Below are 21,368 nucleotides of genomic sequence, written 5' to 3'. Positions count from 1 at the left end.
TCGATGGAAGTTCCAAAAGCATAGTGAAAGAGCTAGCGCGAAGAAGCGGTAGCGTCGTGGGTCGATGTCGGTTTTTGGCAGGAGTAGTGAGCGGAGTGGGACCCGGAGGTGCTGTTTTGTTGGGGCTTCGACGGGGAGGTAGGTGCAGGGAAGAGAATGAGGGAGGGAGAAGGACGGAGGGGGTCGGGAAGGGAGGGTGGCGGGGAGGGTGCATGAAGTCTTTAGTTGCAGATTGGACATTTTGGGGGGTTTGATTGAGGCTGGCTAAGTGCGAATGAGGGTGAGATTTAGGGAAGACGAAGAGGTGAGTGATGCGAGGGTGGGCACAGGTAGGATTTGGGGAAGATGAAGGTTTTTTTTTTTTTTTTTTTTTTTTTTTAATTATATAAATTTTTTATTTTATTTTATAAAATAATTTATTTTTAATTTCCACGTGGATGACACGTGGCGCCCAGTCATTGTCCACATGGGCATCACGTCACAGTTAACGGGAGACTTAATAGTTTGACTAACGGATGTATGAGACTGTCCCAAAATTTACACTTTAGGTATGACACTGGGACGAAAAAAACTTGATGTACTAAATATTGAAAATCACGAAACATGAGGGTAGTAAACAGTCTTTTGCCCTAATATTAATATATAATATAATTGTTCTCCCTTCTATCGATCGAGAAGAGCATTTTGTAGCATTCATGACTAACTACTAAATCTTGAATCTTAAAGCTGCGACAATTGTCAAATTTGAGGTGGTGGTTTTGTGGTTATTTTGCTCTTAGCAAATGACTATGAGGAGGAAGCTTGGTGTTTTGACTCATACTAAGATTTTTATGTTGACGATTACAAGGTTATCAGAGGGTGGTGCAGTCTTACCTCGTGGTGCTATTGCAATGGTCTGAGGGGTTGTCTCAAATCAAGGTTTCATTATATAATGAGCATTGTCTTTTGCAAGGTTTCTTTGCCGAATGAGCATTGTTTATCGCAAGTTCATCATAAAGTGATGCAAAGTTTCGTGCTCGCAATTGTTACTTTTCCGTATGATTGGATGTGGTTAATTAAGATGTTGTACTCTCTTTCAGTTGCATTGTGTAATCGAGGAGTTGAATTTCATGTGAATGGCGTTCTTCATTTTTCTGTTGCTATGGAGATTTTGATAGACTTTACATATATAGGTGGTGACAGTGCAGGCGGAAATATTGCACATAACCTAGCTATGAAAGCAGGAGTTGAGAGCTTGCATTGTGGTGGGAAAATTTTGGGTGCGTATTTGTCCCTCTTATTTTTTTAGTTCCAAGCCAATTGGGGGAGAACCCAAAGGTGAAAACTATGCCTTATATGATTTGGGACATTAGGTCCATCGGCTCCCGGAGGTATTGACAATCCAATGGTGAATCCGGTGGGTGGGGGTGCACCAAGCCTTGCTGGACTTGCGTGCTCTCGGCTGCTCGTGTGTTTTGCTGAAAAAGGATGAGCTTAGGGATCGAGGTGTTTGGTATCACAATTTGGTGAAGGAAAGTGGGTGGAAAGGAGAAGTGGAGCTGTTTGTAGTGGAAGGAGAGGACCATTGCTTTTATTTCTGGCTCGAGACCGAGACTGAGAATATTAAAAAAATGTTTAAACGCTTGGCTTCTTTTCTTGTTTAATTAATAATTATCTTGCTAAGTTTCCTCATGAAAGTATGAAACAGAGAATGACTGTCTTTGGTTCTACAAATCAATAAATAAATAAAACTAAATATATACCTTGTTAGCATGCATGAAGTATCCTAACTCCCTTTTTTGGTCAAAGTAAAATAAAAAGTGACTAAATTCTGGTGCACTCTCCTAATTCTTTATGAAATATTACTGAAGCGAGCGGATTCTTTCAATCCTAACTGCTCAATCAGCAATTCAACTTAATTCTGGAGGCCATAATTTTTTTTTTTTTTTTTTTCTCTTTAGTAGGGTTTAGAAGGAGGACTTGGAATTGGCTAATCCCAAAGGACCAAAAATTCCAGCCAAAAAAAAAAAAATCCAGCAAATTGAGTTATCCTTGAGGGCGGCCGGAAGAAAACCATGGACCATTAGGGTTTTTTTTGTTTGGAAGAAACGAGAAATTTGGAGTGGTTTTAAGAGAGGTTACCCGCCACCGCGAACACTGCTGGTGCGAATTTGTCTTTTTCTCCCGTTCTTATGCATTAATTTGCTTCATTGACCTTGTACAATGTTTTTTTCACACCATCAATCCGATGTATCACCCACATAATATTTGAGGGACTAATTTTTTCTTCATTATTATTGCTAATCTCGATTTTCTTTGTGTAAAATTATAAATAGTTTACAAATGGTCGGAGATGGAGAGGTCGTTTTGTTTTTTTTTTGTTCAAAGTTTGAATGGGTTGTGGTGATGGAGAAAGGAGGAGATGGAAATGGAGGTAGTTGCTCGATCGGGTGGGAAGGAAAGAAGAAGATGAACAACTTCTTTTTTTTAATAAAATATTATTCTCAAAGTAATAATTAAATTTTTTTTCTTAATTTGTTTTTGTCCACATGGTCTTCTTCTTGTCCTCTTTTAATGATTTATAATTTTTTTTATTGTTGTAGGCATAATATATTGAACAATTATGGAGGCCGTAAAGAGAGAGAAAGGTGCGGCAATAGTAGAGAGAAAGACAGATATGTGTAATTGTGGGTGTGTATTATTACACCCCATTGTGCCTTTATTTATAGTAGTAGGGAAGGTTAATTCCTTACCGTTTAGGATTACAACATTTAATAGGTAATCTACTCCTAATAGGAATATAAGATACATTCACATATCTAATAGGATTTACACAACCACATTCCTATTCCAATAGGACTGCAACATTTATATAATTATAAAGTTTTTCTTTATTAGTTTCAAGTACTTAATAAGGGTAAATTACTAAACTTATAAGCAAAATTTTGACTCAAGGAGTTATATGAAGGAGAATTAAAACCTGAGGAGGTCTTTGTGTAATGTATCAAACGTGAGGGGATTTGTGAAAACGCGATAAACCTCAGGAGTGTTAGTGTAATTACCAGGGTTAAAAACATTATAAATAGGTCATCTTGGTCTTAGCTTTGTTATTAGTTCATATTATTATGTCAGGAGGATTATTTGAATTTGAATACAAAATGGCCAACTCGCTGCCTAGCTAAGAACATCTCTAGCGAAGATGTATTAAAACTACCACATATACATGCAATAGTACAACATGGTAGCAAACTTCCCAACATTGCCCTTAATTTCTTACATGGAATTGGGTCAATTGAAGGCAAATCCTTTTGGCATCAAATTGGGACAGTTGCTGTAAAATTGATTTTAATAATGTTTTAATAGGTGTGATGCAATTTATAATAAATGTTGCTATGTGTTCTCAGTATTTGATTGGTTATCTTAATAATTGAACCCACAAAAAAATGCAAAAAAAATTATAAAGTGACATTTTTATTTAACATATCAGATTGAGCAAAATTTTTTACAAATATTATGTGACATCCCACATCGCCCAGGGGAGTGATCCTTATATGTATATTCCCATTCTTACCTAGCACAAGGCCTTTGGAAAGCTCACTGGCTTCGGGTTCTGTAGGAACTCTGAAGTTAAGCGAGGAGGGGGCTAGAGCAATCCCATGATGGGTAACCCATTGGGAAGCTGCTCGTGAGTTCCCAAAAACAAAACCGTGAGGGAATGGTAAGCCCAAACCGGACAATATCGTGCTACGGTGGTGGAGCGGGCCTGAGAAGTGATCTGCCCCGGGCCGGGATGTGACAATTTGGTATCAGAGCCTAACCCTGGTCGCGTGTGTGCCGACGAAGACGTCGGGCCCCTAAGGGGGGTGGATTGTGACATCCCACATCGCCCAGGAGAGTGATCCTTATATGTATATTCCCATTCTTACCTAGCACGAGGCCTTTTGGAAGCTCACTGGCTTCGGGTTTCGTAGGAACTCCGAAGTTAAGCGAGAAGGGGGCTAGAGCAATCCCATGATGGGTGACCCACTGGGAAGCTGCCCGTGAGCTCCCAAAAACAAAACTGTGAGGGAATGGTAAGCCCAAAGCGGACAGTATCGTGCTACGGTGGTGAAGCGGGCTCGAGAAATGATCCGTCCCGGGCCGGGATGTGACATATTAAATTATCACATAAGCCATCAAATATTGTTTTAGTATTTTACATTTGACATTTCTTTTGAAAGGATGTTCTAAGAAACTGACGCGACCATGTACCTAGACGAATGTCTTTGGTGCACCGACTCCAATACTAAAAATTTAGAAGGAAGAAGATGTTTGAGGGGTCGAAGTGCCCACAATGTTTGAAATGAAAATGGAAAAACATGATTCTGTTTGAATGATGAACTGTCAAAGAAGGCATCTCTTTTTATTAGCCTCGACTTTCACACTGCAATTCCAAATTTTTTTGAAAATTTTTATTTGAACCTATATAATCTTTTTTTACACTTAATTTAAATTTTAAAAATTTAAATTTTAAATGTGAATTGTCTTTTTTACCTTATTGCATAATTACCATCAAGTACAAGATGAATTTAACAATAAAATTAAAATTTATCAATAAACCCACACTTTTTACCTAGCCACATGGGTTTGATTCATACTTCATGTTCTTAGAAATATTTACCATTTAAAAAGAGGAAAAAATAAAGTTTTGTCTAAAGAAGTTCCTTGAGAAGGGGTGGATGTATAGAACTCTAAGACGCTAAGGGTATTCATGATGGCTATACCATAAGACGCTCTCATAGATACGGGTATTGTCCGCACCGCTCTCAACCAACACACCCAACAAACCTGGAATTGCAGTGGTAGCCCATGTATCAAGACCAAAAGAACATCTGAAGACCTAAAAGGAGACTTTTTTTATGTCATTCGATGCAAGCTGGTTACTAGCAACATGCATATAACTTTAGTTCGATCTCAACAGCCTAGCTATTACGAACTCTATCCTTAATACCCATAACACTTTTTTTGTGTGGTGAAACAATAACAAATTCAATGCAGTTAGGAATTGACTTAAATCAATATTTCTCTTCCCAAGCTCAGATTCATACGAGTGTTGGACAAACTCGTGATACATTTGACCAGTCCAGTTAGTGCTAGTTTATCGGCAAGAGCACTATTTTTTCAGTCAGAGAGCCACAACGCATGATGCAAGATTTACAGCCCTCATGGTAGCTGTGGTGTCACCACGGCAATGATCTTCTCGATCAATCTTATGATTGCACAAAGTTCTTGATGTGCACTCAAGAATCATATTGACCACTCCAGAGTGATGGACAAAGCATTATTTAAAGTTTGTGGCAGATAGAATCAAAATCTTTATTTTATTTTATTTTAAGTTTTGACTTTATTTTAATGAATTCGTTCACTCTTGACACAAAATCTAACATACTTTCTGGTTTTGCTCTTTTAATCTATTGGGTGTAAAGATAAATGTAAACATATTGAACTGAGTTTGTGAGGGTGGTTTAGGTAATAAATTTAAGTTTAAAGAGATATTAACAATTTCTTTAAAAATAATGTAAGTGTAAAAAATAAGTTGGGTGTGGAAATAAGTTATATGGGTTCAAATAAAATTATCCATCTTTTATCCAAGTCTCTCCAATGTCGCACCAAAGAAATAGCCTCAAAGTTCCTTCCTATGATCAGAAACTAAAAAGATGGCTCGGTGGAACGCCTTTTGGGCTCTCCATACGTGCCCCCATCTCCAAATCAAAATCCGCATACTGGTGTCTCCTCCAAAGATATCACCATCTCAGACAACCCCAATATCTCTGCTCTCCTTTACCTCCCAAACCCCCCTCAAAACCAAACCCAAAAGCTTCCCATCTTGGTCTACTTCCATGGCGGTGGGTTTTGCATTGACTCCGCCTTCTCATTTCTTGACAACTGTTATCTCAACCACTTGGTTTCGGAAGCAAGAGTCCTAGCTATCTCTGTTGAGTACAGACTTGCACCGGAGAACCCACTTTCTATTGCTTATGAAGATTGTTGGGATGCTCTTCGATGGGTTGCTTCCCACTCAAGCAACAAAGACACAGACGGTAACAAAGAGCAATGGTTAGTCAGGTTTGGAGATTTTGATAGACTTTACATTGGTGGTGATAGTGCAGGTGGAACATTGCACATAATATGGCTATGAAGGCAGGAGTTGAGAGCTTGTGTGGTGGTGTCAAAATTTTGGTTGCATTTTTGTCCCACCCTTATTTTTGGAGTTCCAAGCCAATTGGGTCAGAGCATAGAGGTGAAGACTCTGAGAAAACTTTACCTTAATTGGTTTGGGACCTTGTATATCCATCAGGTCTCGGAGGGATTGACAATCCGATGTTGAATCTGGCGGGTGAGGGTGAACAGAGACTAGCTGGACTTGCGTGCTCTCGGCTGCTCGTGTGTGTTGCTGGAAAAGATGAGCTGAGAGATCGAGGTGTTTGGTATTACGATTTGGTGAAGGAAAGTGGGTGGAAAGGAGAAGTGGAGCTGTTTGAAGTGGAAGGAGAGGATCATTGCTATCATATCTTGTGTGAGAGTGAGACTGAGAATGTTAAGAAAATGATCAAACGCTTGGCTTCTTTTCTTGTCTAGTAACTATCATATCAAGATAGTTTGTTTTTTGTTTCAAAAAGAAATGGACCAACTAGTGGCTTTGCCACGACAGTTTACCTTTCTAGTGGCCTGAAAGACTCATGGAGACATATTAAAGTAGTTTATTGGATAAACGAATACTTCTTGTTTAATTGATCAGACTTGTCTTTCAAGGGGGCTTTGGCTTCACTTAATTCACATTCTGCACAATGTGATCCGAGGGGCCGTTTGTTAATCATTTTTTCAGTTTTCATCTTTTTGAAACCTAAAAACTGGAATCTTATTTGGTAACCAATTTTAGTTTTCAAAAGAATTAAACTAAAAAGGCAAAAAGTGAAAAATCAAAAAAGTAATTACCAAATAAGTTTGCAGTTTTTAAAAAGTAAAAAACCTAAAAAATGAAAAGCAAAATGGTTATCAAACAACCCCTACCACAACACTAATACAATAGAGTGATTCAAAATCTTTTTACCAAGGGATTAAATATAAGTACTTTGAGAAATATCCGTGGCCTAGAACACATAGATTTGGATGGATAAATTGAGAAATTTTAAGTATCGGTGACTGTTGGATAAAGACAATGAGTAATAATTGAAGGTTTTTTTGACATTAGATGATCATTAACACTACTAAAATTTTGATCAAAAGGGACTCTGATTTTCCTAAGTCGCTTTTGAGCCGAAATCAATCCCTTTTATGTTCCATTGGCACTGAAGAGGGTCTATTTTGAACACATTCTACGGTTCATGTAATAACCATTTGATTTTTAGTTTTTGTTTTCACCCTTTGTGCCTTTGATACGGGTATATGAATATTAATTTTCATTTTGTATGTTTATACATTATTTTCTACAAGTCTCCCACCATCTTTTCTCAACTCTTCCATATCTCTAAATAAAAAATAAAAGATAAAAACAAAAAACAAAAAACAAAAAACAAAAAACAAAATGACATGACTATTTGTGATAAATCTACAATGTGTAAGGGACGAAGGGGATGGCCTAGTCAAACGTCAGACTATTTGTGATATAAATTCAAAGGAAATCACAAAGCGTTTTGAGGGGGTGTGAGTGCCAGAGTTTGTTTGGCTAGATGAAGACACCTAGCGGCTAATTTTTTTGTTGGGCACATTCACACCCTCAAGTTTCACACTTCTTCGTAATCTATCCATCTTCTCTAATGGCTTCCATCACCAGAGAATTCACCTTAGAAAACCAACCTTTCCTCAGAATCTACGATGATGGCACATTTGAATCGTATGTGGACCCTCCAAAGACATCACCATCTCAGACAATCCCAACATCTCCGCTCACCTACCTCCCGAACATCCATCAAAACAAAACCCAAAAGCTCCCCATCTTCGTTTACTTCCACGGTGGGGCGTTTTGCGTGTCGTCTGCCTTCGGACTCTTTACTCATCACTATCTCAAACCCTTGGTCTCGGAAGCCTGAGTGGTAGCGGTCTCTCTGTTGACTACAGACTTGTTCCAGAGAACCCACTTCCTATTGCTTATGAAGATTGCTGGGATGCTCTTCAATGGGTTGCTTCTCACTCAAGCAACGAAGACTCAGACGGTAACAAAGAGCCATGGCTAGTCGGGTATGGAGATTTTGATAGACTTTACATTGGTGGTGACGGTGCAGGTGGAAACATTGCACATAATATGGCTATGAAGGCAGGAGTTGAGAGCTTGTGTGGTGGTGTCATTTGGGGTACATATTTGGGCTGCCCTTATTTTTGAAGTTCCAAGCCAATTGGGTCAGAACCCAAAGGTGAAGACTTTGAGAAGAATTCGAAGTATGAAATTTGGGAGATGTTTTATCAGCTCCCGGAGGGATTGACAATCCAATCGTGAGAATCCGGTGGGTGAGGGTGCACCAAGCGTTGCTGGACTTGCGTGCGCTCGGCTGCTCGTGTGTGTTGCCAGAAAGGATGAGCTGAGGGATCGAGGTGTTTGGTATTACAAAAGAGAGTGGGGGTAAAGGAGAAGTGGAGCTGTTTGAAGTTGAAGGAGAGGATTGCTTTCATTTCCAACTTGAGATGGATCTGAGAATGAGAATGTTGATAAAGTGTTCAAACGCTTGGTTTCTTTTCTTATCTAGTTAATTTACATCATGCTAGTAATTAGTTTCTTCACGAAGCCGGGAATGACTGTCTTTTGATTCTACAAATAAATAAATGCATATTTGTCGATTTGTCCCCTAAACTTGTATGGAGCTTCCAATTTCTCATGAACTTTAATTTTAACTGATTACCTTCTTGAACTTTTATAATTAGCCAATTTCTCTCTTGAACTTTAATTTTAGCCGATTACCTCTCTGAACTTTTATAAATAGCCAATTTCTCCCTACGTTAGATTTTAAAAATTTACATCCAATTTTCCATCCTTCTTGATTACATAAACAACATATGACAACTATATGAGGGCAAAAAGGATGAAAAATTGGATGGATGAAAAATTGAATGAAAGTTTTTAAAATCTAATGCCAAGGGAGGAATTGACTATTTATAAAAGTTCAGAAGGTAATCGGCAAAAATTAAAGCTCGAGGGGGAAATTGGCTAATTTAAAAAGTTCAAGGGACAATTGGCTAAAATTAAAGTTAGGGGAGAAATTGGCAGTTGCATAAAAGTTCAGGAGACAAATCAACAAATACCTCATAAATAAATAAAACTAAATATGAATTATGTACATCGTATCAATCATCTCATCTTGTTAGCATGCGTTAATTATATACATCATATCAACCATCTCGCCATCCCTTCTCGTCTCATCAATGTGAGATTTATTCTGTTTGCCCTAAAAATTACTAAGCCTACGTGGTGTGCTGGCCGAATAGCTAATGAGCTAACTACGGCCTTCAGTTGAAGGTTGGCCAACTTGTCAATTGATCTTGGTCGGTGAGTAAATGAATATTTTGGTGGTGTTGGACGTGCTTTTGACTTGTGATCTTAGCCATTGCGGTTGAGGAAGGAACTCTTCTCGTCTCGGCTTTTAATGTGTCGAACACTAAGTAACACCTTAACTCGCCGAAAGGCTAATGAGACCTCTTCCAACAAGGACTCAAAGACTCTTTGTTGACCGAGACTTGGATAAATAACCAAACGAACCGGAAGCAGTATTGTTTATCCAAACTCAAGGTGCACCTTAATCACCTGATTCTACGGCTCCAGTGTTGTTTATCCAAATTAAAGGTGTCACCGGTTGCCTCTACAGTGTTGTTTATCCAAACTGAAGGTGTCACCGATTTCCTCCACTGTATTGTTTATCCAAACTGAAGGTGTGTTGGCGGAGTTAGGGATGTTAGTGTTTTTCTCAAAAGTTTGAAAGGGTTTCGCATAGAGCGAGAATTTGCGCAAGGCGTTTTTTGGGTTAAGTTGAAGAGGCTTTAAATGTTGCAAACCCTCTTCTATTTTTGGAGTGATTTTCATCTGGTGCCGAAGTATAGTCCTACTCAAATTGTATTTCCTCGACATTCCCTAAACCAGACTACTAGATAAACTTGATCTCTTTGTGAAGTTTGGTCACTCCAACTGGACTTAAGACTTTGAACCTAGTCCTTTCTTCATAATTAATTCATTCCTGATTCTGATCAATTTTGCACCCAGATCCTTGGAATATTACAAATCTTAATTAATGAACTTTAAGATCTCAAAGACTCCTAATTGAATCAGGATTTAGTCGAATCCAATCCTGACTCTAAGGAATCCAACATTGATTAGAATTCGGCTAACCCACCTTGGGCTGGGCTTTTATCCAAATGACCATCCTTGAAGTTAGATGTTTTTCCACTCTGGGCCGAGCCCAAAATCAAAATCATACTCGACCCAAATCCATTATTTTGGGTCCAAACGCATTCTCAACAAACATCTCATTTCCTTTTATACCCAACCAAATCGTCGACCCATTCACTCGAAATACAAGGGCTTTCTTATCTAGAGTTTTGTTGAAAGTTTTACTCTATTAAAAAACTTTTGTGTAGATTTTTATTTTTATGTTCAGTGGTACAACTCGAATGATTATAAATTCATTAGAGGGGAATGTCTCTTTTGTGAACAAAGACATTTTTTTAGTATCATTTAAGAAAAAGTTGCCAAACTAGGTGGGTATGAAAAATATATTCTTTCTCTTCCATCACTTTCACATGTAGAAAACAAATATTGTGACATTTCTCATTTCTTACACAATTTTCAAATCAATTATTTTTCCTATACCGCAACGCACGATTCCAACACTTATAGTAAAAAAGAACAGTCACAATAAGTTTTTTGAAGCCAAAAGTCTTTCATTTTTTATTTCAACTTTGATTTTTCTTGTTCATTATTCCCCATCTAGATCATAAGAATAGTCACAATTCTCAAACGGATGATTCCAACATTTACTATGTCTCTTTAAAGTGGAATTGATCCTTTATTTTTTGGGTAATGTTAGGAAGACTAAATTTGTAGACAAAATTTGTAAACTAAATGATGTATCACCAATAGGAATCATCACGTTTATCAATGTTTAAATAATAATCAAATCCTTAACTTACATGTCATTTAGTTTATATAATTTTATTTACAAATTTAGTCTCCCTAACATTACCCTTATTTTTGACTTTCCATTCACACAAACTGATAAAGAAAAGAAAATTAGTTTAACTAAGCATCAATTGCTTTGGCTTTGCAATCTATTGCTTTGAAGTAAATGAACTTTTTCTCTTCTTTATCTATAACTCAAATCAATTGCTTTGAATGAAACACACCAAAAAATAAAAATAAAAATAAAAAATCAATTCAATTGTCAGATTTTATTATATATATTACATTAAAGTGTAATTGTGTAAATCTTAGATAAATTTGGTTACTAGTTATTCTTTCTTTACTAGGATTGTATTTACTTGGACGATAAGTATTCTCCTCATCTTTACTATTATAAATAAAGGCACTATAGAGAGAATAATACATCTCACACACAAATTCCTACACTTTCTCCTCTCTCTCTTGCCACAACCTCCCTTTCCCTTGTTAGATAAATTGTCCACAATATTTTCGTCATTTAATTAGTTTTTATTTTTTTAACATTCAATAGTATTTACAGACTAATTATTTTTTATTTATACAGGTTTTGCCCTCTCATTTGCATTTGTTGATGCTGACAAAAAGGCTAATTGGATTTAGTTTTTTATGAATAACTTGCTAAAGCAAACCCATAGACTCCTGTATGCCTTTAGTAACCAAAGCGAAAGCTGAAATATAACGAACCGGGTTATTTCCCTGTACGTTTTGCAAACATGAAAGAGTTATTTTGCTGACCATTAATTCCATACTCCACTTTACGTCTCTCAAATTATAACTGGTGAAATAGAAAAATAAAGGTCAGTTCATGATTTTTTTTTATCAAAAAGATTAGTACATGATTGATATTCTAAAATTCAAATGTTTCTTATCCTTTAGGACATGTATTCAGCGTTTTAAAATTTTGGTGAACAAGTTATGTCACATCCCAGTCTCAACTCTGCCGTAGCACGATATTATTCGCTTTGGGTCCCAGCCACGCCCTCACGGTTTTGTTTCTGGGAACTCACACGAAAACTTCTCAGTTGGTCACCCATCCTGGGAATGCTCTTATCCGAACTCGCTTAACTTTGGAGTTCCGATGGAATCTGAAGTCACTGAGTTCTCAAAAGGTCTCGTGCTATAGGAGGTGGGCATGTACATGTAAGGCACATCACCCCCTCTCCGTTGATCGATATGGGATGTTAAAATCCATCCCCCTTAAGGGTCCGAGGTCCTCGTCGGCACACTCGCACCACAAGGTAGAGTGGCTCTGATACGATTCTGTCACATCTAGGCTCGACTTTGCCGTAGCACAATATTGTTCGCTTTGGGCCCCGGCCACGCCTTCATGGTTTTATTTCTAGGAACTCACACGAGAACTTCCCAAAGGGTCACCCATCCTGGGATTGCTCCCGTCCAAACTCGCTTAAGTTCGGAGTTCCGATGGAATCCGAAGTCAGTGAGTTCCCAAAAGACCTCATGCTATATGGAGGTGGACATGTACATATAAGGCACATCACCCGACCCCTCTCCGTTGGTCGATATGGGATGTTACAAGTTAGCAACAATTTAGGACATTTTTTAGTCGTGAAGAAGTTTGGAATTATGGAATATTAGTATTTAGAATTAACTATCTAAAACTCCCAACTTTTTAGTGTTATTTTAAATTGGTATCAATCTTTTTAAATATTTCAAACAAGTACTTGACCTATTGAAAAAGTCACATCTATTAAGTCCCAGTTGTTGTAGGTATGAACAATTATGGAGGCCATAGAGAGGGGTGCGGCAATAGTAGAGAGAAAAAAAGAGATGTGTAATTGTGAGATGTGTTCTATTCCACCCCATTGTGCCTTTATTTATAGTAATAGGATATGTAAAATGCTTACCCTTTTAGGATTACAACTCTTAAAAGGTAATCAACTCCTAATAGGAATATAAGAGATATACCTAGATCTACTGGGATTTAAACAATCAAATTCCTAATCTAATAGGACTGCAACACCAGTTAATTTTTTTCGTTAAATGTATGTGGCAACAATGAGTCCTACTTATTTTCTTACTTGGACACTATAATAATAAAATAAAAAAATAACTTCAAAAATGACATGTAGATGAAAAAAATAAAAATAAATAAACAAATCCACAAATAAAATGGAAAACAAAAAAGAGGATTGGAAAATCTCCTAACAAAGAACAAAGTTAAGAATTCAGATAGAGTTTCAAGGAGCTTGTTTCTGCTCATGTGATTTCCTCATTCTCTGATTTTCAGCTAGTAAAGCTTCCAGTTCTTATTTTTGCTCCATGACCTTCTTCTCGATGTCGGCAGCTTGAGTTGTAGGTGGAGTTTCTGGCTGTGCGTTGGGTTTGGAGGTGATGGCCAGAAGGGGGTGATGGTGACTGTTACTTGGCAGAGGCATGCTTCCATGACCTTCTATTGATGTTAGAGACAAAGTAAGCCCAGTTAATTTAATAGAAATTTAATTGAGGCTTAACAGATGTGACATTTTCAATAAGTTAGGTATTTGTTTTGAATGTTTAAAAAGGTTGATACCAATTTAAAATGACACTAAAAGGTTGAGGGAATTTAGATACTTAATCCTAGTATTTACTTTGATTAATGGAGTTGCAAGTCTTGTAATTTTGATATATAAAAAAAAAATATCAATTAGGATGTGGCCCCATATTGTAGCAAGAAAGTTCAATTAAATCTCTAGAAGCACTAGACGTTTAGTTAAAAAAAACTCAAAAACCAGGGTCTCTATGTCAAAACGCCTCCTTAAAATGCTTAATAAATTTTTGTAATAGTATTATCACTTACCTATTGATTTGATGAATAGTGTTTGATGACTTTTTTTGAGTGTGAATAACAACAATTACCTAAAACGAAATGCAAAAACTTTCAAGGGTGAGAGTGCCAGAGTCATTTGACTAGACGAAGAGACGTGGTTGCTACTTTGTTTGCTGTTAGCCTGTTACGTATTTCAAACATGGCATCTTTCTTGATTTGTTTTCTAATGAGTTAATGGAAAACGCTCCCTCTATTAATAGGCACCTTCACACCCTCAAGTTTCACACATATTCATATCTATCCATCTTATCTAATGGCTTCCATCACTAAGAATTAACCTTTAAGTCCGTTCCTTTCATCAGAATCTTCGAAGATGGCACTGTGGAGCGCACTCCACTTCCATATCCTTCATATGTCCCGCCATCTCCTGATCAAGATCCAGAAACTGGTGTCTCCTCCAAAGATATCACCATCTCAGAAAACCCCAAAATCTCGGTTCGCGTTTTCCTCCCAAATCTCCCTCAAAATCATACCCAAAAGCTCCCCATCTTGGTTTACTTCCACGGTGGTGCCTTTTGCATGGAGTCTGCGTTCTCATTCCTTAACCAACGTTATCTCAACCGCTTGGTCTCAGAAGCCAAAGTTGTAGCTGTCTCTGTTGAGTAGAGACTTGCCCCAGAAAACCCACTTCCTACCGCTTATGAAGACTGCTGGGCCGCTCTTCAATGGGTTGCTTCTCACTCAAGCAACAAAGACGTGGACAGTAACAAAGAGCCATGGTTTGTCAGGTATGGAGATTTTGGTAGACTTTACATTGGTGGTGATAGTGCAGGTGGAAATATTACACATAACCTGGCTATGAAGGAAGGAGTTGAGAGCCTGTGTGGTGGTGTGAAAATTTTGGGGGCATTTTTGTCCTGTCATTATTTTTGGGGTTCCAAGACAATTGGGTCAGAGACTAAAGGTGAAGAGTTTAAGAAATATCATCATTCTATAGCTTGGGACTTTGTTTATCCCTCTGCTCCTGGAGGGATTGATAATCCAATGGTGAATCCTGAGGGTGAGGGTGCACCGAGCCTTACTGGACTAGGGTGGTCTAAGCTGCTTGTGTGGGTTGCTGGAAAGGATGATCTGAGGGATCGAGGTGTTCGATATTATGATTTAGTGAAGGAAAGTGGGTGGAAAGGAGAATTGGAGCTGTTTGAAGTGGAAGGAGAGGATCATTGCTTTTATTTCTGGCTTATGATCGAGTCTAAGACTGAGACTGAGAATGTTAAGAAAGTGTTCAAACGCTTGGCTTCTTTTCTTGTCTAGCTAATAATTTATCATGCTAATAATTCCTCATGACTATCATTGTTTCATATAAATAATAAAAACTAGATATATAAATAAAGTACATTGCATTATGTCATCTTATTAGAAGCCAACATCCTTGTTGATCAAAGTAAAAATGCTGACCTAATTTTGATGTACTCTCCTAATTTATATGAAATATTACTGAAGCCAGTGACTCTCTTCGTCGACAAGTTACGGGTGATTTTCATCATTTAATTAAGCCGCGTCAAGTAGCAGGTGTTCATCTTTATGCTGAATCTGTCATCATCAGTTTCACGTAACAAGCAAATACACTAGTACAGTGAAAGGTCTCAAAGTTATTTTCCAATGCAAAAGGTTCGGTATGGGATACCATACCGAAACTAGTATCCCGAATCCCAAACCAAAATTTTTCGGGACGGGAATTTGAAGACCAATCACAAACCAAATTTTCGGGAATCCCAAATTTCGGGAATCCCGAAATATTTTCGGGATTTTGGGACAAATCGGGAATCCCAAATTGAAATATGAAATTATGAATTGTTCTTCAAATATATAATTCAAGAACACATTCATGAACTAGGAATTTCATTTCATTCACACTACCATTTAATTGAACACTGGCATGTTTGACTGTTTTTATCATAGTCAAAATTCAAATTAATTAAACCCTTTTTGCAATATGTTGACAGACAAAAGAATCAAGCCTTCTAAAATCATCAGCCATGGCAGCAGCAATAATAAAATCCACATGAATATCAAACAAAACATGAAAAATATGCAAGGTGTAGGGCATTCCAGGTTGCAGAGCATGAATTAAAAACTATTAGCATCAATTATAAAAGAATAATATATATATAATAATTAATATTATATATTTTCGGTTCGGTATGGGATTCCCGAAATATCGAGAAGCCAATCCCGAATCCCATACCGAAATTTTGGGATCGGTTCGGGATAGCATCCCGAAAATTTCGGGAATTTCGGTTTGGGAAATTTTTGGTTTGGGATCGGGATTTTTTCGGTTCGGTTCGGGATTTTTGGGAATTTTTTCCACCCTACAAAAGACAGTGCCTCAATTGGAATTTTCTTTAAAAATGAACATTTTTTGTAATATAATATGTGGATGGCCCACATAAATAGTTCATTACTATTCATCCAAAGAAAAATCAGATGAATTATTATTCATATGAAGAAAAACATATGGGTTAATAGTTATGCACAATATTTCACTATTCATTTGAAGAAAGTTTGTAATGTGAATAGTGTTGCTATAGTAATCTTTTGCCTATAAGATAAGAGCATACGGAGGAAGGAAGAAGTGAGAAGAAGAAGAAAGAGATAAGAGAAAAACATACAAAGGAAAGAAAGAGGAGTTATGGAGGAAAAGGAAGAGAAGAGGAAAGAAGAGAGATGCAAAAGAAATTACCAGTGAGCCAGGCTAAAGAGAAAAGAGAAAATAGTGAGAGTTATTTTGTATTCCTATTATTGTAGATAATGAAAGAAAGTATGATTGCTGCTCCGAGGAAGTAGGCACACTTGCCGAACCTCGTAAATATTGTGTCTTATTTACTTTATTCTACTACACATATATCGTCGACTTTACAACACATTTCTATTCTCTTGCTGTTGTTGGAGGGTATTTCCAATTAATGAGTTTGTTTCGCACTTTTTTTTTTTATTGAAACAAGTTTCACACATTAACTCACTTAATTGTTTAGCTTGCTAAAGTAAGAGTGGCAAAGAATCGAATTCCTTGTGCACCATCTTCATTTTACACGTTGGCTTTCACACACTTCTACTATTTTCTTCTGAAACCTATCATATTCTATGGACGGATCGATCGCGATTTTGGACCGGTATATTATTTCTGGTTTGAATTCTTTAAATTCCACTTAGTACTTGTCGATCCATCTTTGAATCACCGTGACCTAAATTTTGATGTTTTCTTTTTCGTTCTTTAATTCATTAATTTGGGAGCCAATTGTTGGTGTTAAAATTCAGACGGACCCTGGACTGGGCTCAACACATATTTTCCATGAGTGTTGATTTCGGTCTCTGTGTCACGGGATGGCTTGATATAAAAAAAGAATAGATGTGTCACTGTTAAAGGATGCCAACATACAGTGTTTGTGTTTGAGAGTGTAAAAGTTGCGCGTAAATTTGATTTCTTAACAAAATAATTGTGCACCATTGAGACTCTGATTCGGTTAAGTTCTTTTCTAATCTCAAGTGAACTAGGACTTAAAATTCAGTGTAACTTTGTTTGTTTTTTTCCTAAAACGTAAATGAAAGAGAGATAATTTAATGTGAGAAACATAATGTAATCATTCTATGAAGAGGCCAAGATTACAAGAGTTACTAAAATTAAAATCTAGGCCGATGAGCTGAGCTACATGACTTGAAATGTGAATTGACTGGAAATATAAAGAAAATAGTAAAACTCTAACAAGATTCAGTCCATGAAAGACGAGATAATGCTAGAGGAATCCACCGAGATGACTGATATACCACACTCATGTTAAACATTGAAGGAAGTTGGAATTCCACCGTAAAACCAATTAACAGCATGGTGAATAACCTAATTACTTACAAACACATGACAGGTCGCCCGCATGGCAGACACACTTCGGGGAGGAACTTGTCGGAGACCTCGGACATATTGAGGTGGTTCGGAGAGAGGTTGTCGAGCCCTAGGATATGATCCTTAATTGGGCTTCGAAGTTGGTTACGGGAATTGTGCAACTTTGTGTAAATAATAATAGATTGATACCATACCAGACCTTATTTTTTATTTATGGCCTAAACACCTGGTTAAGAAAACTTGAGAATTGTACGTTGGTTTACAAACTTTTGGTTGTATATCTAGTCATTTTCATATGCTTAGACGGCTGTTATGGGTTTCTAAACAGATCGACAGTCATAGAGAGTAGCATTCTTATGTGGGCACGAATGCTCTTCTTTGAAAAAAGAGAGAGATCGGTTATGGAAGCTAAATTACAATTCGTGATGAACTTGTTTAGTCCTTTGAATGGGGAGCCATATATGTAGGCTATAAGAAGATGCTTTATATTCCTAAATATTACAAAGAAATGAGTTAGTCTTAAATAGATGAAGGATGGTGATCTTTTTATCTAGGTTAAAGAAAAACTCATTAGAATCCTTCTAATATGGGTAGTCTACAATGCCATTTAGAAAAAAGAGTATCCATATCGAATGTTGGTATGTAATACAATTTAGTCTAAGTATAATAATTGATCTTGACAATGCAATAGGACGTCCAGAATGTAAACATCAACTTTGTTACAGTTTTATATAACATTATTCTATGTTGTTAACGCAAAAATTTGGTAGGGTTAACAAATGTGGTTTGGGGTTATGACCTGGTATCTATTAGAAAATTTTAATAGAAATTTATAAGAGATTAATAGTAGGATAAACATGAGGGGCTATAGTAGTTCACCCATAATCAAGCTACATCCGTTGTAGTAATATTGTATATGTGCTTGTATATATGGATATTACACAAAATAGAGAGAAGCCTTGAGCGTATTACAATACACAGAGGAGGGAGAGCTATGGTAGAGAATGTGTGGTCGTCCTTTTCTTGATGCTCATGCCTTCCTTTTATAGGTAGCCAAGCCTTCTCAAGGAAGGTAAAGCATGTGGTCCATATGGAGTGGTGATGTGTATCTTCCTATCTATTAGATAAATATCTAAGGACTAACAAATATATATAGTCTTGGTTAAATAGACAAAGGGCCTTTATTCAAATAGTGGTCATTTTGGAATAGGGATGGATACTTAGGAAGAGTTGACCATTTGGGATGAGGGCTGACCACTCGGGGGAGATGGTCATTCTGGAAGAAGGCTAACCACTTGTGTGAGGTGGTCATTCCGGATGAGGGTTGAACACTCGGGAAAAGCTGACCACTTGGGATGAGGGCTGACGACTCATAGGAGGTGGTCATTCTGAAAAAGGGCTGACCACTTGGGATGAGGGTTGACCCCTAGGGGGAGGTGGTCATTTTGGAAGCGGGATGACCACTATAGCCAACCACTAGAGAGTAAACCACTAGATAATTGGCTATATAGAAAAAGTGGTCTGTAATGTGTCATTCCACGGTGATCTAGTCCCCAGTTAACAAGTCTTCCATCCAACGGTGATTTAGTCTCCGGTCAAAGAATCTTGCTTCACAATGATGGCATGGCAAGAGTGGGACTGGGTTAACCAGATATGTCACGCCCCGATCCCAACATACGTTCAGGATAAACACGTGACGTCACCAAATACTCATATATCTAACATACCCCACCTCCGGGATATCAATAAATCACCACTCAAGGTCCAAATTGCATAGTAATTTCCAAATATTTTATGGCTGCATCTAACCTCCTCCTTAGACTGCATATGTACCCTCAACAGGGATCAATCCCTTAGTAGTTCACCATTTCACTATACTCGAACATTCATCACATAAGTCGTTATGTCCCAACAAAATATCACAATGTATATCATGCAATCCTTCAAACGACGAAGCACAATCATATTCTCTTGCCATATTTAGCAACAAGTCTAGTCATAACAATAACAATGATATTCAACATAATAATCCCACAAGATGAATAACATTTCCACTTCATCCATCACATAAATTATCACGTTCCCAATAAAATCACAATTCATAGCGTGTAACATATTAAAGAATTAACAAATCACAATATTATTCTCTAGAAATATTAATCAACTAAAATAATCATAATAACAACACTTATATCCAACGTCATTCCATAATCCGGTCAATTAATCAATTCGTGAATAAAGATGCACAATCTTAGCATTTAATTACGTTAATCAAGCAATGCGATAACAAAACATTTCACGAATTTAACCAAGGAACTCTAATAATTCCCCACTTAGATTATGAGTAATAAACATGGTAATTCTAATTTATATTCACAATATCTATTGTGGGTAATTCCCATCCACTCGAATTTAGGATTCTAAGATCACCTTAAGGAAATGAACAAGAGCAAGGATTCCGGACCACTCGACGAAATCCAACAACATCGGGTTCCGGACCACTCAACGGAACCAAAATATCAAGCGGTTTTCTCGTAATCTACCCAGACCTATCGTATGTAAAGTCAATGCCTACATTATAGGATTGGTGCACTGGCAATTCAGGCACTCAGATACGTTGCGAGGCTCGGGTGAGTGACAATAATATAAGCATGTGATACAATAATAAACCAGCTGCCAATCACAATTTATAAACCTTGAATATATAAATCATTTGTAAGAAATCATTACCAAACTTTTGAAAACTCCAAGGGAGTCACCCAAACATCCAACGGTTCATCTGAAACAATCACAACATATCACAACCATATTCTCATACACACAATGAAAAGTAGGGTTAGAGCGACACAGTTCGGCCGAAGTCTACATCTTTGAAGCTATTTCAATCCAAACTCAATGAAACCCAAGGAGGATGCGATCCCGGACCATCACTCAACGGAATCGCCGAGTAAGAAGGATTCCGGACCATCACTCAACGGAATCCAAACTAGAATACGATTCCGGACCATCACTCAACGGAATCGCGGAGTGGAGTAGGAAGGATTCCGAACCATCACTCAACGGAATCCGAACTAGGACACGATTCCGGACCATCACTCAACGGAATCGTGGAGCACAATGCATAACAACCAATCAATGAAACAACACATGAATCAAGTTACTCAAGTTATAAAAGCTCAACGAAACAAGAAATGAAATAATGAAACAAGCGTTGACACATGTTTCGAAGCAACAAACCCCATGACAATGGGTTAACGGTCCACCACTAGCCCTCACCTTTCATCAAATCAAGCCAATCATACAAAACAAACCATATTTCCAATATGCACGTCAAATCCCACTTCATATAACTACATCGATGGCTAAATATAAAAATTAACAATTTATAGGAAACATAATTATAAAACCATTTCATATTCACATATATTAAAGTCACTCACATTTTATCACATCATACCATCTATGTAAATCAACCACCTTTCGAATATGCACGTCAAATCACATATCATGATCATCATTAGTACACAAGCCAAATCATGTTTAAT

The 21,368-nt window shown here is 37.3% G+C and overlaps 3 pseudogenes; all 3 read left to right on the top strand.

Moving 5' to 3' along the window:
• The first annotated feature begins 5,575 nt into the window (after window positions 1–5,575).
• LOC103954134 lies at window positions 5,576–6,597 on the top strand (annotated as a pseudogene).
• A 1,178-nt stretch (window positions 6,598–7,775) lies between these two features.
• On the top strand, window positions 7,776–8,699 carry LOC125471429 (annotated as a pseudogene).
• A 3,537-nt stretch (window positions 8,700–12,236) lies between these two features.
• On the top strand, window positions 12,237–15,239 carry LOC125471494 (annotated as a pseudogene).
• The last annotated feature ends 6,129 nt before the right edge of the window (window positions 15,240–21,368 follow it).

The sequence above is a fragment of a genome, unplaced genomic scaffold (genome assembly GCF_019419815.1).
Source record: "Pyrus x bretschneideri cultivar Hongxiangsu unplaced genomic scaffold, Pyrus_bretschneideri_v1 Contig6, whole genome shotgun sequence".
NCBI classification, from domain to species: Eukaryota; Viridiplantae; Streptophyta; class Magnoliopsida; order Rosales; family Rosaceae; genus Pyrus; species Pyrus x bretschneideri.
Note: the sequence above shows the minus strand (reverse complement) of the source record. Positions and strands in the feature narration are given on the sequence as shown.